Consider the following 16764-nt stretch of genomic DNA (forward strand, 5'->3'; position numbering starts at 1 on the left):
TATTGCTTAACTTGTTCAAAGTTATAGTCAAACTACTGTCATGAACATTTAAAGCCAGTAAACACTTTCACATAGTACACACAAGGATACCAGAAAGGGATGTGATGTAACTATCCACAAAATACTGTTTAAATGGAGCAAACACCATTGACAGGAATTACATTGGTAATATATTGAATAGAATGTAATCTACCAAGAAAAATAATCTCACTGCTAAAAGAATGATTTAGACAACTTTTCAGCTTACACTTAATATATATATATATATATATATATATATATATATATATATATATATAAAAATAAATTATGGTAGAAGTAATATAAAAGCTTTAACAAATACAAGCTTCACATTTCCATTAACCCTATTAAATACCTTACACAAGAGACTTTCATTGTGGTTTATTGCACACACTGTTTCACATTCCGCTTCTGTCACTCACTCGACATAGTGTCAATGTAGTGACACTAGGGGTCGTTCTGGAGAGCCCCGAACACCTACTATTATTTGAGAAAAGGCCAATGAGAATTGGCAAGTGGAATTTGCATGCCACTCTCCTGGACATAAGGGTATAAAAGGAGCTGGAATGCGATTCCATTCAGATTTTTTCTTCAGAGCCAAGCGGTTGTACTATCAGCAAGCTGAATACTACTGCTTTTCCATTCACCTCTTAAGAAGCGTATGCTGCAGAATATACGGCGCCTTTCCATCAGCTTTCTCTCCTTCTGCACGTTGAGTGCAGATTTCGCCCATGTGCGCTTCGACAGTGCTAAATGAGTGTATAATCCTGCTAAAGAGTATATTTTCTCTATTAGAACACACACATTGACGTCGAACGCCTTTTTAAAGATACATCTTTATAAAGATGCCTTTCAGTCTTTGTGTGATTCCTGGATGTGGTCGTTATCTCTCCGCTTCCAACGGCCATGGGCGCTGCCTCACGTGTCTGGGCAACAATCACACTGAGGCAGCGTTTGCGGATGGTTCATGTTCTCATTGCGAGAATATGACCATGGCAACATTGCGGTCATGGCTTTCCTTCTACCCACGGGTATAAGGCTGGCCCCAGATCTCCTCCAGCGCCAGCCGGGCCAGCCTCGGTTTCGCCCGGTAATTCCCCGCAGACCTCCCGATCCACAGCATGCTTATTTGCTCCCATCTGGTCCTGAAATGAGACTAGCCCTTCTCACGGCCAGCATGACGTCTCTTTCGGGGCCTATGAGCAAAATGAGCAAAAAAAATATTCGATCCCTGCATCGCACTGGTGATGTCGACACCAATGACTCGCCCAGGCGGCTCCGCCTCAACCCGAGCCCAGTTCTCGGCCCCAGCGTAGAGCCCCCCGCAGGAAGCTGACGCCCCTGTGTCTCGGGCCGGCACGAGGACCCGGAAGGCTCCTAAGCGCCCCTGAGACGGACGAACTAGGGAGCGAAATGTCCGCTACGGAGCTCGTGTCCAGACCACTACATACCCTGCTGGAGGGCCGGGAGGTAAATCCTTTGTTTACTTTTCTCTTTTGTTCGCCACACCCCGAACGGGCTGCGGTACCCACATTGTCAAAAAGAGAGTGGTTTCCTCACTCCTTGGGTCACGTAATCGGTGTCCACAGCCGCCGTTGTCACGGCCGCCAGACACCGAGCACCTGCAGCCAGGGCCCCACTAACCTACGGCCTGCCAGTTGTGATGAGTCTCAAGGACGGTGCTGGTTTCGCAGAGCAAGGTAAGTGCTTTGAACTCCCCCTCAGCAAAGCCGCCTCGGGTCGAAGAAACACTCCCCGACGCGTTGTTGCCTGCTCCCCCCGCCGCGAGGCCCCACCCCCAGGTACGTTAGACGCGATCGTCCCATTAGTGCCCTTAGCCCGGAGCTTGGTTGCATGGCTTACGCTTTCCAACACGTCACGGTGGCCAGGACCATCTGACTCAGCAATGCGATTCTTCGCAAGGGCACGATAGAGCCTGTCCCTCCAGCTGAGATGGAGAAAGGGTTCTGCAGCCCTTACTACATCGTGCCAAAGAAAGGCGGTGGGTTGCCTCCAATCTTGGACCTGCGAGTTCTGAACCAGGCCTTACACATACTCCCTTTCAAGATGCTGACACAGAAACACATTTTGACGTGCGTCCGGCATCAATATTTGTTCGCAGCGGTAGACCTGAAGGACGTGTACATTCACGTCTCAGTTCTACCTCGACACAGACCCTCCTTTTTTTTTTTCAGGTTTGCCTGGTCAACTGGGAAAAGAGCAAGCTCTCCCCGGTTCAGAGCATCTCTTTTCTCGGCATTGAGTTAGACTCGGTCTCAATGATAGCACAACTCACAAGCGAGCGCACGAAATCAGTGCTGAACTGCCTGAAGTCATTCAGACGGAGGACAGCGGTTCCACTGAAACATTTTCATAGGCTCCTGGGTCATATGGCTTTCTCAGTGTCAGTCACATCACTCAGGTTGATGCACGTGAGACTGCTTCAGCACTGGCTTCCGACTCGAGTCCCGAGATGAGCATGGCACCACAGCACACTTTAAGTAGCTTTCATGCCGCTCTGCCACAACTTATTCAGCCCTTGGAAAGACATTGCTTTCTACGGGCAGGAGTTCTTCTACAGCAAGTGTCCAGATGTGTCGTGGTCACCACAGACACCTCCAAACTTGGCTGGGGCGCCGTGTGCAATGGACACGCAGCTGCCGGTTCCTGGTCAGGGCCGCTACTGGGTTGGCACATCAACTGCCCAGATTTTCAAAATCTGGGCCCGTGCCCATACCTCTGGAACCTCCAAGTCTGGCACTTGGATGGGACGTGGAAGATCTAAGTGGCCTACCACCAGCAGTTGTAGACACGATCATTCAAGCCAGAGCTCCCTCTACCAGGCAGCTTTATGCCCTGAAGTGGTGCTTGTTCATGAATTGGTGTTCTTCCCGAGCCGAAGAGACCCAGAGATGTGACATTTTGTTATTGTGATATAAATGTGTAACTCTGCTCATATTAAGTAACCAGTATTGTTATAAAATGTAACAGGAACAAGTGATTGTTATAGTTAAATGATGGTTACTTGATGAACCTGAACTATTCTGACAAAGTCATTTGATTAATTATCTTTTAGAACACTGACCAACCACTTGAGCAGCTTAGGACTGTCTCAACAATTTCATAAAGAAATTCAGAAATATAATCGATGCAAAAATTAATTTATTTCCCTTCATTTTCAGGGGGTGAATATTTAAGGCCAATGGCTTTTAAGGAGGTTAGTGAAAATCTGTAAGTCTTTTGTTTGTAATTTGACTCAATTTATAAGTGAAATATGAGCCATTCATCATACTGTAAATTAAAATAACTGCATATTCTTGGGCATAAAAATATATCTACAATTTATATTGATTGGTTTAGAGTTTTGTATTTTATATTAAGAAAATAGTGTACTTGTGTAACAGTAGTGTTCAAGAAGTAAAAATCCCATTAATTTTCTCCATAGAGAAATAGATTTTTACTGATAAAGTCTAAATCATTTAAGACAGACCAACCATGAGCTCAGAGGTTGGTAAACAATAATGCATACACACACACACACACACATATATATATATATATTTGTTATATACTGGATCACTGCTTCACAACAATAAAGGATGCATATCGCTCTGTCCCACGTGCAGCTTTGGGACTCTCTGATCACTGTCTGGTTCATCTTCTTCTGACCTACAGGCAGAAATTAAAATCAACAAAGCAAGTTGTAAGGACTGTGAAGAGATGGACTAATGAAGCAGAGCTGGAACTACAAGCCTGCTTTGATTGCACTGATTGGAGTGTTTTTGAAGCTGCAGCTACAGACCTGGACGAGCTCACAGATACTGTTACATCATACATCAGTTTCTGTGAGGACATATGCATCGCTACTAGGACATTTTTACCATTCAACAATGATAAACCATGGTTCACAGGAAAACTCAGACAGCTTCGTCATGCCAAAGAGGATGCTTACAAGGGTGGGGATAAAGTCTTGTATAATCAGGCGAGGAACACACTGAATAAGGAAATCAGAGTGGCTAAAAGCTACTCTGAGAAGCTGAAAAACAAGTTTCCGGCTAACGACCCTGCATCAGTGTGGAGTGGCCTGAAACAACTTACTAATTACAGGACTCCTACCCCCAACCCTGTGGTGGACCAACGACTGGCTGACAACCTGAATGTGTTCTACTGCAGATTCGAAAGGCCCAATCTCACACCCCACAAGCACTCGGACCTTCACTTCACACAAACATTAACACCTCCTGCAACCCCTCTCCTCCCCCCTCCTGCTACACAACCTGCACTCAAGATCTCTGAAGACGATGTGTGTCTTTTGGAAGCAAAGGTCAAGGAAGGCTTCAGGCCCAGATGGCTTCTCACCAGCGTGCCTTCGTTCCTGAGCTAACCAACTGGCCCCCATCTTCACATAGATCTTCAATAGATCATTGGAGCAGTGTGAAGTCCAATGCTGCTTCAAACGCACAATTATTATCCGTGTCCCTAAGAAATAAAAAAATCACAGGACTTAATGTCTATAGACCTGTCGCCCTGACATCTGTGGTCATGAAGTAATTTGAGAGACTGGTGTTGGCCCACCTGAAGGACATCACTGGACCCTTTCTAGATCCCCTTCAATTTGCTTATCGAGCGAACAGGATGCAGTCAACATGGAATTGCATCATGTCCTGCAACATCTGGACAGACCGGGGACATACACAAGGATAATGTTTGTGGACTTCAGCTCGGCTTTCAACACAATCATCCCAGCTATTCTCCGGACTAAGTTAAACCAACTCCCTGTTCCCATGTCTTTCTGTCAGTGGATTACCAGCTTTCTGATGGACAGGCAGCAGCTTGTGAGGCAGGGAAAATTCACTTCCACCACCTGTACCATCAGTACTTGTGCCCCCCATGGATGTGTGCTCTCCCCACTACTCTTCTCCCTGTATACCAATGACTGCACCACCAAGGATCCCTCTGTCAAGCTCCTGAAGTTTGCAGACAACACCACTTTCATCGGCCTCATCCGAGATGACAACGAGCCTGCACATAGAAAGGAGGTTGAACGGCTGGCTGTCTGGTGCAGTCAAAACAACCTGGAGCTGAACACGCTCAAAACGGTGGAGATGATTGTGGACTTTAGGAAGAACATCCCAACATTGTCCCCCTCACCATTCTAAACAGCACAGTTGCAGCAGTGGAGTCATTCAGGTTCCTGGGCACTACCATCTCACATGACCTGAAGTGGGAGACACACATTGACTCATTGTGAAAAAGGCCCAGCAGAGGTTATACTTCCTTCGCCAGCTGAGGAAGTTCAACATGCCACAGGCGCTGCTGATACACTTCTACTCAGCAGTCATTGAGTATGTCCTCTGCACTTCAATAACTGTCTGGTTTGGTGCAGCTACGAAATCAGACATCAGAAGACTACAGGGGACATTTCGGACTGCTGAGAGGAGTACTGGTTGCCCCCTGCCCCCCCTTTAAGAACTATACACTTCCAGAGTGAGGAAAAAGGCTGGTAAAATCACTCTGGACCCCACTCACCCAGCCCACTACCTTTTGGAACTGTTGCCTTCTGGCCGTCGCTTCAGAGCTCTGAGAACCAAAACCATCAGGTACAGGAACAGTTTTTTCCCTCAGGCTATCCATCTCATGAACAGTTAAATTGCTCCATTGAGCAATAATTATGTGCAATACACAGTTAAGTCTATTTATATTATCCAACATATCCACTTCTGCCATTACATACATTGCACTGTACATAATATTCTGTATTTTTGTTCTTTATATAACGGATTTGTAATAGATTTGCACTACGTGTGTGTGTGTGGGTATGTATGAAGGTGTGTATCTGAGTGTATGTACTTATATGTATAATTTTTTTTTTTATTATTAAAAACAATTTGTTTGTGTTTTTAATTTGCTATGTCTTGCTGCTGTTTTTGTATTGTTTTTGTATTGTTGTACACTGGATGCTCCTGTCACCAAGACAAATTCCTTGTATGTGTAAGCATACTTGAAAATAAAGCTGATTCTGATTCTGATATATATATCTATATATAATTCTAATTAGTTTAATTCCTAGTAAAGAACTATACCTACAATATCCTGAAGAGAGATCCACCAATCACAAAAGTTGCTGTTAAAAGAGCTTAGCACTGGCTGCCTACTCCCAGGAAGCATTGCAGTGACATAATAAGTCAGTCTCCCTACAGTCTCAAATAAAATATTTCTATTGGCTATATATGAATATTTTGTAAGAAACTTCAAATATATTGTATGTTTATAACCAATTAGAATAAATCAATAATTTCATGTTGTACCCTAATTTAAACATCATTTGCAATCCTTAACAAGATGAGTAGCTCATTCCCTCATAAAATAATTGAAGAACGCAGTCTTGCAACTTTGTCTTTCTTTTAGATTTGTACATACTTTTTTCATTCAAATCAATGTTGTGGTTCATCTCAGAGCTGTTGGATTTGGTTCATAGCTTAGAACTCTTTATGAAAGGATTTTTAAATAATTTTTTTAAATGCCTATGTGGTCATGGTGGAGTGGGAAAAATAATTCCAGAACCAAGGTTGCTCAATGCACTCAAAAAAAGTGGGCTGCACTGCTGTTGCACTATATTGCCAGATCATGATGTTTTTGTCCTGTTGAGTTGATTAACCACAACCTATCCCACCCAAAATCAGCTAACTGTTATGACCTACATCATAGCAGTGGTGCTTGGCTCCCTCCAGATAGGTTACCACACAGGCAACATCAACACCCCAGCATTGACTTTCGGGGCCAGCCACTAGCATGATTTCTCAGTTTACATACAAACTTCTCAGAGCCCTCATAAAACACTGAACAAACTTTACCAAGTCGCAGAATAATTCTATTCAGCCAGCAATGGATTTGGAACACTTTGCTTTTGCACACAGGTAGCTATGATGTCTAGTTTGTGTTGATTTATCGGCCATGTGTTGATTTAGAGCAGTTCCCTCCTGTCAGCCTTTCATTATGAAAACATTGGGACTCCTCTCGAGATATTAGTCATGTCTGTCAAGCAAGTGAAATGCACTTTCTGAGTAAAGTATTAAAATGACAGGCTGCTTTGACTTTTTGTTCTTAGAAATTCACTTTAATCATTTGCATTACGTTGCTGTTTGTTGGTTAATGTACCGTGGGGTGTCTACATGAAAATGTATGTGCATATAGACTCATTAAATGTACAGTAAGAGTATGATGCATACTCTAGTGTGTGTTTTAGTGTGTTTGTTTCATGCACAATGGTTTCACTGAATCAAAAAGAGAGACTGTGACTTGATGTGGTATTTTACATAAACGATCATCATGAAATCGTATCCTGGAAAAGGGTGGAATGGTATTAACCCTCTGGGTTCTGAGGGTGTTTTTGGGCCCTGGAGAAGTTTTGACATGTGTTGACATTTGTACTTTTTTCAGTTGCTTAAAAACATATTAATGGCTAAAGTATTATAACACTGTATTCAGCACAAAATGGGCTACAATAATATGTGAGCAACATATACATGTTTGTATTTTTGAGAAAATAACGTTTATGTGTGGTTTTTGAAAAAAATTAATTTCACTTAAATAAGGCCATATAACACATACTAAACATTTGTCCACAAGACTTTTGAGAACTGGATCTTGTAGCCTAGAGTTTTTGCTACAAAATGATGTGAAAACCATCCTGATCACTCATTCATACAAAACAATTTTGTCAACAAGACACTTTTAGGCCATATGCAAGGAGGCGTGAATGATCATGAATATTGATGTAATTCACACCTGAGGAGACAAAGACCCCTCCCCTGGGAACAGCATAAAATGTCATATCTGATATAGGGCATATACACAAATAATAATTTGTTTTTCAGGATTCATGTTTTTGTATTTCTTCATTGAGGTCATTGAGGAGCTTTTCAAAACAATATGGAGATCCAGACACAATCAGGCAATACCAGACCACAGTCTCACTTTTCTGTGGTCATATTAAGGACTTTGGAGCACTGCTTTGTTCACTGGGAATCAAAGGTCTTGCTGACACTTGCTTCACAAATACATGACCTATGAGGAAACAATGTAATTTACACCTGATCATTTCAATATTTTTTATTAAAAAAAAAATTATTTGAAATAAATATGAAACGATTACTAAAGATTACAGAAGATTACAAAAAGAAAAAAAATGTTCCACCTCAGGCCTATTGTACCAGGGCCTTAACCACAATAGACTTTGGGAGGACACTACAGGCTGCCCCCTCCTCCACCCCCTTTTTCTCATTTGATACAGACCATTCTTTTGAGCAACTTAGGATTTTCTCGACAATTGCAATGTAATCAATGCATTTTGATAATTATACTGAAAAAAACAAACACTTTTTGTTGCCAATGTTTTTTCATTACACACTAAACATATAAATGTAACATATTGTAAGTTTATTATTCTGTTAATTTAATCAGTCATTGGTACACAAATGGACCCATTCCAGAGAATGTCCTGGGGAATAGTGAATTCTGTTTTTGAAACAATTAAAAAAATTATTCAATTTAATTGTGTCCCACAGGTGTAATGCTATCCTAATAGTAAATGCCCTATCTGTGGTGGGCGCATCTCTGATGTTCATGAGCAAAGCCACAGCCTTGTTTGAAGTGCTTATTGTGGGTCGGCTGAGCTTTGGTTTCTTCTGCGGCTTTGGTGATGAGTCTGAACACTCTTTATATCCAAGGTGTCTTCCCACAAACATCTGTGGTGCCTTTGCAACTCTGAACCAGGTTTCATTTGCCTCAGGCATTGTGCTGGGCATGGTGAGCCACACCTGCTCTCATTTCAGCTCCAGCTAAACCCTTAATGGTTTTGTAGTTAACTATGGCCTGGATCTCATCAATGCAAGCCTCATGTTAAAAGTATTGGTTTTGTATGTCTCAGGTGGTAGGCTTGGAAACAGTTTTGGGTACAGAGAAGTGTTGGATCCTGATGCTCTCTCTGTCCCTTATACCTGCAATGCTCCAGTACATGACCCTTCCTTTCTGTCCCGAGTGCCCCGATACCTCTTCATCAACAGAGGTAAAGAAAAAGAAGCAGAAGTGAGTTAAATTAATTTTAAAAAAATTACATCTCTGTTGTTACAAAACTTTGACATGTATAACTCACCTTCACTCCCCTAGAAATACAGGTTCCACTGAGTAGTTGAAGGGTCTGATACACTTATGGCAAAGTTATTTTTCATTTAGAGCTAGAAAGGTAGAAACAGTTGAGCAACGGTCTACTGATTTCAAACATTAATGAACCACCCACACGGCTTGAGCCAGCATTTAGAGGGCATTAAAATATAAAACACATGCAATATCACATAAGATATTGGACTTTAATGTGTTTTCAATTACATTCCTCATTCTATGAACAGAGATCATCAGATTAAAAAAACACAGTTTTAACCACATTTTGATGATTGAAAGTTGCAGATGTAATTTGCCATGTTTACATTCTTCAATGCTAATGCTAACATACTATATGTGAGCATAATATGCACCAGTTACAGTTTGTTATTTTATATTATGATGAATTGTATCAAAAGATTCCATGTTAGATCATGACATAGATTTGTTATAACCTACTTGTTATTCTAAAGAAAGACATTGACACTACCAGTGCCGGACCTGCCCCATCTTACACCATAGGCAGTTCAGTCCATGCTTGACTCCCAAATGATTCCTAATGCTCCATTTTGCTACCACGTTAGACCAATGCAATAAAAATACCCACTCAAAGATTTATTAACAATTCGGGCATCTCTAGTTACTCAACACTCTAGACAGCTAACACAGCCCCTGCCTATTGAGTCTATTGTAGCTCTTACATTCTGATAAGGGATAAGTCAATATACATATTTTTTTAAAGGTTTGTGGAGCAGTAGAATTAACTACACAAGAGAGGTTGTATTGTATGAAACAGTTGGCATTTATTACACAACATAAAATATGCATCAGTTTAGGCTTGAAATGTGACAAAACATTATGCCACAATTTCGGATGGATTTTGGCAATAAAATAAAATCAAATAAAAATGTTCACCTTTAAATTGTCCTTGAATGAAATTGAAGAAATTAAGCAAATTGTCTTTTTAAAAAATTGTTACGATCCCCTGTTATCTGCCCCGTGTTTCTCTTGTCACCTGTCATGAACTACATTTCCCACAATTCCCGGCCCTCATAACTGCCAGCACTCAATCATTGTTCTCACCTGTTTGTCTTTTGATCATCACTCTCCCTGTGTATTTAAACCCTGTTTGTTCCCCAGTCATTGTCGATCGTTGTTTGTGGATGTCTAAAGTAGATGTTACCTTGTTCACCCATTTCGTGTACCCTTGGATGTTTTTATGTGTTGGTTTCATTTTACCCTCATGGACGCTTCCTTTGTTCCAGTTTTGTTCATTTTCACCTTGATCAATAAATAACCCGCGTTTAGATCCCCACTCCTCGTCTGCCTCTCCTACTTACGTTACAAAAATAAAGGAAAATAAATTGGAATTCCCAAAAGGCTTATCTGTATTATTTTGCTTGAAATGTAAATTATGTCATTCTAGTTCTTTTTTTCATTTTTTTTTCATGATCCATTTATGTTGTGGATTGAAGCAGTTAGCCTCTCTAGTTCAAGAAAGCATCTCAGGTGTGGAGTTTGTGCTAGACAGTCTTGCCATCTTTTTCCCCTAACCATTTCTCACTCAATAAAAAAACATCTTGGCAATATTGTTCAAATAAGCATTGTTTAACAATCAGAAAACCATGAATTATGATTAATGTTAAACAAATTTAAAATAATTTGATACCATGACATTGAAACAGAATGTAACATGTTAAAATAGAGGAGGTTAACGTTAATTTTGAACACATTCTTTGGTCAAATTCAGTAATGCAAACAGCATAAAAAAAAAAAAAATTCATATGGGTTACACAGTGTTCTGAGGAGGGCGGCCAGCACTACATGTTATCGAAGCGCATGGGGCGCATTTTGTTTGACAGGTTCTATACACTCTAAAATTTGCTGATAGATTGGCGCACCTACGCCAAGCATACACTACACAACTTGCAGTTGGCGTCATGTGACTCACAGTCTATTTTTTCGTCGTGCAGGTCTGTAGTGTAGTAACTACATGACCATTCGTCCCCGACTGATACCATGTGTACACTGATATTAAGATGCATTTTGGGTGATCTGATTTCAAATGCACAAGCGAGACATTACTGTTACACCTGTTCATCTCTTCTGACCACTTGTGTTCGGATTTCGAGGAGAGAATCTTTGATTTCTTGAGGACATAGTGTTGAAGAATAAGGTGCTGGGATTTTTGCCCATTCCTCCAGACAGAACTGGTGTAACTGAGTCAGGTTTGTTTGAGCCTTCTTGCTCGTGCACACTTTTTCAGTTCTGCCCACACATTTTCTTTCTTTGTGATGCCCACTCCAACGCCTTGACTTTAAGCCATTTTGCCCCAACTTTGGATGTATGGGTTGGGATGGTGTTTTGCAAATCTCACTATTTTTCCTCCAAACATAACAATGGTCAATATGGCAATTTTGTTTCATCAGACCAATGGACATTTCTCCAAAAAGTAAGCTATTTGTCCTCATGTGCACTTGCAGACTATAGTCTGGCTTTTTTATTGTGATTTTGGAGCAGTGGCTTCTTCCTTGCTGTGCAGACTTTCAGGTAATGTCAATATAGGACTTGTTTTACTGTGGATATAGATACTTGTCTACCTGTTTTCTCCAGCATCTTCAAAAGGTCCTTTGCTGTTGTTCTGGGATTGAGTTGCACTTTTTCATCTGTAGGAGATAGAATGCATCTCCTTCCTGAGCGGAATGATGGCTGCATAGTTCCATGGTGTTTATACTTGTGTACTATTGTTTGTTCAGATGAACATGGTACCTTCAGGCATTTGGAAATTGCTCCCAAGGATGAACCAGACTTGTGGAGATCCACAATATTATTTTCTGAGGTCTTGGCTGATTTCTTTAGATTTTCCCATGATGTCAAAATAAAGAGACATTGATTCTGAAGGTAGGCCATCATTTTCTGGACTATTCCAAGCTGCTTAAAGGCACATTTAACTTAGTGAATGTTAACGTATGACCCACTGGAATTTTGATATAGCCAATTAAAAGTGAAACAATCTGTCTGTTAATAATTGTTGGAAAAATTACTTGTGTCATGCATGGGTTGGGGTGTAAGACACCGCAGAGACCATGCCCCACCCGCCCGAGAGAGTTTACATACACTTTACCCACAGGGGAGAGTGGAGACTCCAACCTCATGTGGTCCAGCTGATTTGGAGTTCATTCGGCAGGCGCAGATAGACCTGTTCGCTTTCCTAGAATCCTCCGACTGCCCGCTTTTTTGCTCTGGCACACAGCGTGCACCCTGCACTATGCAATTATGTATCTTCCCCGGTGAGCCTACTTGCACAGACCCTGTGCAAGATCAGGGAGTATGAGGAGCAGGTCATTCTAGTAGCACCCACTGGCCCACCCAGACTTGGTTCTCGGATCTCACGCTCAACGTGCCAGCCCCCCCAACCCGGCGAATTCCCCTGTGGAAGGACCTTCTTCCTCAGGGACAGGGCACCATCTGGCACCCGCGACCAGACTTCTGGAATCTCCATGTCTGTCCCGTACCACCCGCCGTGGTTGACACAATCACTTAGGCTACGTCCCCTTCTACAAGGCACCTGTATGCCTTGAAGTGGCATCTGTTCGCTAAGTGGTGTTCTTCCCGACGTGAAGACCCCAGAGATGCACAGTCAGATCAGTGCTTTCCTTCCAGCAGAAGAGGTTGGAGGAACGTCTGCCCCACTCCACCTTGAAGTTGTATGTAGCCGCTATAGCAGCACACCACGACACAGTGGACGGTAAGTCCATTGGATGATCACAACCTGATCATCAGGTTCCTGAGAGGAGCCAGGAGGTTGAATTCCTCCAGACCGTGCCTCGTTCCCTCATGGCACATCTCTGTAGTCCTTCGGGGTCTATGGGGAGCCCCCTTTGAGCCGTTGGAGTCAGCTGAGCTTAAGGCACTCTCTTGAAAGACTGCCCTCCTGACTGCGCTCACTTCTATCAAGAGGATAGGTGACCTGCAAGTGTTCTCTGTCAGGATGTGTTACCTGGATGACTTCCTCCTAGCCCTGTGGCAGACAAGTTTGCAGAGAAACTCACTGCCGGCTTAGTACACATGCTAACTAATCCCTTTACTGGGGTAGGTGCTCCGCATGTGGTGGTTCCCCGTAGGTAAACACCAAGTGACGTATATTTTCCACTAAATCATTTCCTTATTGGTAAACTGCGTCTTTTCTAGGCCCTCCTCTGCCCCAGTCACCATGTTTGTAGAAACTCCTCCCCCGTTTTGTAGGACCTACCATGGGACTTCTCCACGTGACTCACTTCAGACAAAAAAAAGAGTCCACCATGTGATGTATTTACACTCAAAATACAGACCCACCCCGACATGGACACTCGGTTGAAACATTTTCACTCTTTTGAGGGAAGAGGGAAAAGGCATGACTGGGCTAGCCTGCCCCTATTCTTTCTTTAGGCAGTACCCGAAGGGCTGTTTGACACTCATAACAGCGTCGGGGGAGGTTACTTGTCGGCCTGGTGTGCTGGCTAGGAGACAAACAGTAGTCTGCCTGTCCCACACTGCCAGTTCACGTAACACAGTCCAGCTAGTTGTGGCGTTTTTGAAGGGGACTCCTAGTGTCAATTCATCGACACAACGTCGAGTGAGTGACAGATAGGGAATGTCCTGGTTACTTCTGTAACCTCTGTTCCCTGATGGCGGGAATGAGACGTTGTGTACCTCCTGCCACAACGATGGACTACCCGCTGAAATGGCTGGGACCTTCTCTCTAGGCTCCTCAACACAAAACCTGAATGAGCGGTTTGCACGCCAGCTCCTTTATACCTATATATGTGGGGGAGTGGCATGCAAATACCACTCACCAATTCCCATTGGCCTTTTATCAAAGATCAGAAGGTGTCTCGGGCTCCCAAGAGTGACACCTAGTGTCATTTAATCGACACAATGTCTCGTTCCCTCCATCAGGGAACAGAGGTTACAGAAGTAACCAGGATGTTTTTTCAGTATTTATTTTTTTAAATGTTCGGTTTTCATCATCGACTTCTCTGTTGCATAAGATATGCATATGTGCTGACAACATTTCTGTAACAACTGTGATTGATTTTTACATCTGTAGATTTTACAGTAGTTCACACAACTAAGCAATTTATATAAATACATTTGATTGAAAAAGATGCTATCAAATGCTCACCAAAATGGTGCTATCCGTGTTTTGCAAAGCAGTGTGACTAAACTATCCCCAGAAAAGCTTAAACACGCACTTCGGTCTGGTCATCTGATGACGGCTGAATGTAAATTCACATGCCATTGAGCATTGTTAAACTCACCACTGATTGTTGTGGCTCGTGCCTTTGAATGCTGAATTGTGTGCAGAGAGCGCTCTGGTATTTAAAAAATCAGTCAGAGGGCCAGATAAAGATAATTGGTGGGCCGTATTTGGCCCGCGGACCACCAGTTGACGAGCCCTGCATTACAGTCTGCTGTTGTTGTTGGATGTAATTCTAGGATAGTGTGTAATGATTCTCCCTCTGGCTCTCAAACATAGCATAACTGCTCAGTAGAAAGTCTTTCACATGTCTCCTTTTCTTCCAGATCATAAATTATTCAACTAAAATGTTTGCCCAGTCCAATTTTAATGAAACCAAGTATCTGATGCTGGGGTGGGGGCCGTTAATGTGGCATTCACTACAGTAGCAGTGAGTATTTCATATTATATTATTATTATTGTTGTTGTTGTTAATTATTCATTACATTCTAACTTTTGTAATTTTACTGTCTTACTGACTTTTTCCCCCAACTACAATTAATTCAAGGTATTGTTCAGTATTATAAGTGGGCTGAGACAAATGAGTCCTATACATCATTACAAAACATTTTTGATTACATTTTATAGAGTATTTTTTTTCTTATTTTCTTACTTCAAAGTTCTTCTTGGTGGAGAGAGCAGGATGCAGACATTTTTTTTCTTGCTGGATTTTTGTCCCTTGCAATTCTGCTAATGACCATCACATATTCCATACTGGTGAGATCTCTGAAATTATTTGCTCTTCCTTTTTTCAAACTTTATCATGTGCACTTCTAATTTTCAAACTCCCAAAAAAAAGACTTTTTGAAAAAAAAAAAAAAAATGTAAAGACTTCTTGGCCTTAACTTTTCTTCTTGACATATTCTCTCATCTCAGCTCATAGTTTCAGATAAATTTGCGGTGTTCAGGTGCTGGTGGTATTTTTCCTGATCTCAGCTTATCATGTTCGGCCTGGGCCAATCTCTTGGTTCATTGCTGCTGAGCTTTTTGACCAGTCAGCATGTCCCATTGCTTTGGCCTTCACCAACATGTTGAATTGGGGAGGGATGTTTTTACTAGCACTGCTCATTCCATCTCTACAGGTATATGAAACTTTTGTTTTGAGAATATAAAGATCAACATAAAAGCTGGCCTTAAAATGTATTAAGACTTCAAAACCATTAATACCATCAATACTTATGTTAAATACTAGCTACTATCTACTCTAATGTTCATATAGTTTACATGAAAATACATGTCTTTATTTTTGTTTTCAGAACAAGTGTGGGGCCTATGTCTACCTCCTCTTCATGTGTATGGCCTTGTTTACCTTCACTTACACCATGTTTCGTCTACCTGAAACCAAAGGATGCACCTTTGATGACATTGCAGCTGAGTTTTGTGGGGCAGAGGGCATTCCGCTACAGAACAAGACAAATTTCAACACATTCATTTGACCATACAGGTTCCTCTGACTTTACCTTTTGACCTTTAGGTTACCAGGACCCTTTAACAATGATTGGTTCAATTTATTTTTATTGTTCACAAAATATGAATGAATAATGGGTAATGGGATCTGCATACTATATCTAATCAGAAAATGGTAACCTATGACCTATTTCCGAAAACCGGAGACCCTTGTAGGCATTCTCCTGTTAACTAGACTCCTGGAGCTTGGCTCACCTCACAGAGAAAGCTGAACCATTGTAAGTTTTTATTACTCTGTGAAATCTAACAACTCTCTGGCCTCTATGCTCTTGCCAGACTTGTATGGTAGAGGCTGCAAGCCAAGTTTAACAAACCATACAACCCAACATCGTGGCTGAAGAAAATATATTGACAGTGAAACGCTGGGCAACATAGCATTCCTTTCTATGTGGCCCTGATAGCACTAAACCTTCGTTTTCATTGTAAACTGCATTCGCTGTGATGTTAAGAATATGCTTCCCACTTTAATTTGTTAACTGTTTAAGTTTTGACATAAACATGTGAATAGGATTGTAAATTTGAAATAGAAGAATGAAAGCATTACTACATTTATTTTCAACTCAATAAGAACAAAGTACTAGACATAGCTGTCATTTTCTTTCTTTCTTTCTTTCTTTTCTTTCTTTCTTTCTTTCTTTCTTTCTTTCTTTCTTTCTTTCTTTCTTTCTGTCTTTAGTACAAGACTGAAAACCTCTAAGCAACATCATAGAGCCACAATATTCCTTTCAAATTGAAAAAGGTCATACCAGCCTTTCTAGAAGGGAATATTAAGGAGACGACATTGTGGACATCTTAAAGAATAAACTCCAAATAAAATACTTGGGATTGCTTTATTGTAA

General features: G+C 41.6%; 1 pseudogene; it reads left to right on the forward strand.

Moving 5' to 3' along the window:
- The first annotated feature begins 1434 nt into the window (after window positions 1–1434).
- LOC127656725 (solute carrier family 2, facilitated glucose transporter member 1-like) lies at window positions 1435–16498 on the forward strand (annotated as a pseudogene).
- The last annotated feature ends 266 nt before the right edge of the window (window positions 16499–16764 follow it).

The sequence above is a fragment of the Xyrauchen texanus genome, chromosome 16, assembly GCF_025860055.1.
Source record: "Xyrauchen texanus isolate HMW12.3.18 chromosome 16, RBS_HiC_50CHRs, whole genome shotgun sequence".
Taxonomy (NCBI): domain Eukaryota; kingdom Metazoa; phylum Chordata; class Actinopteri; order Cypriniformes; family Catostomidae; genus Xyrauchen; species Xyrauchen texanus.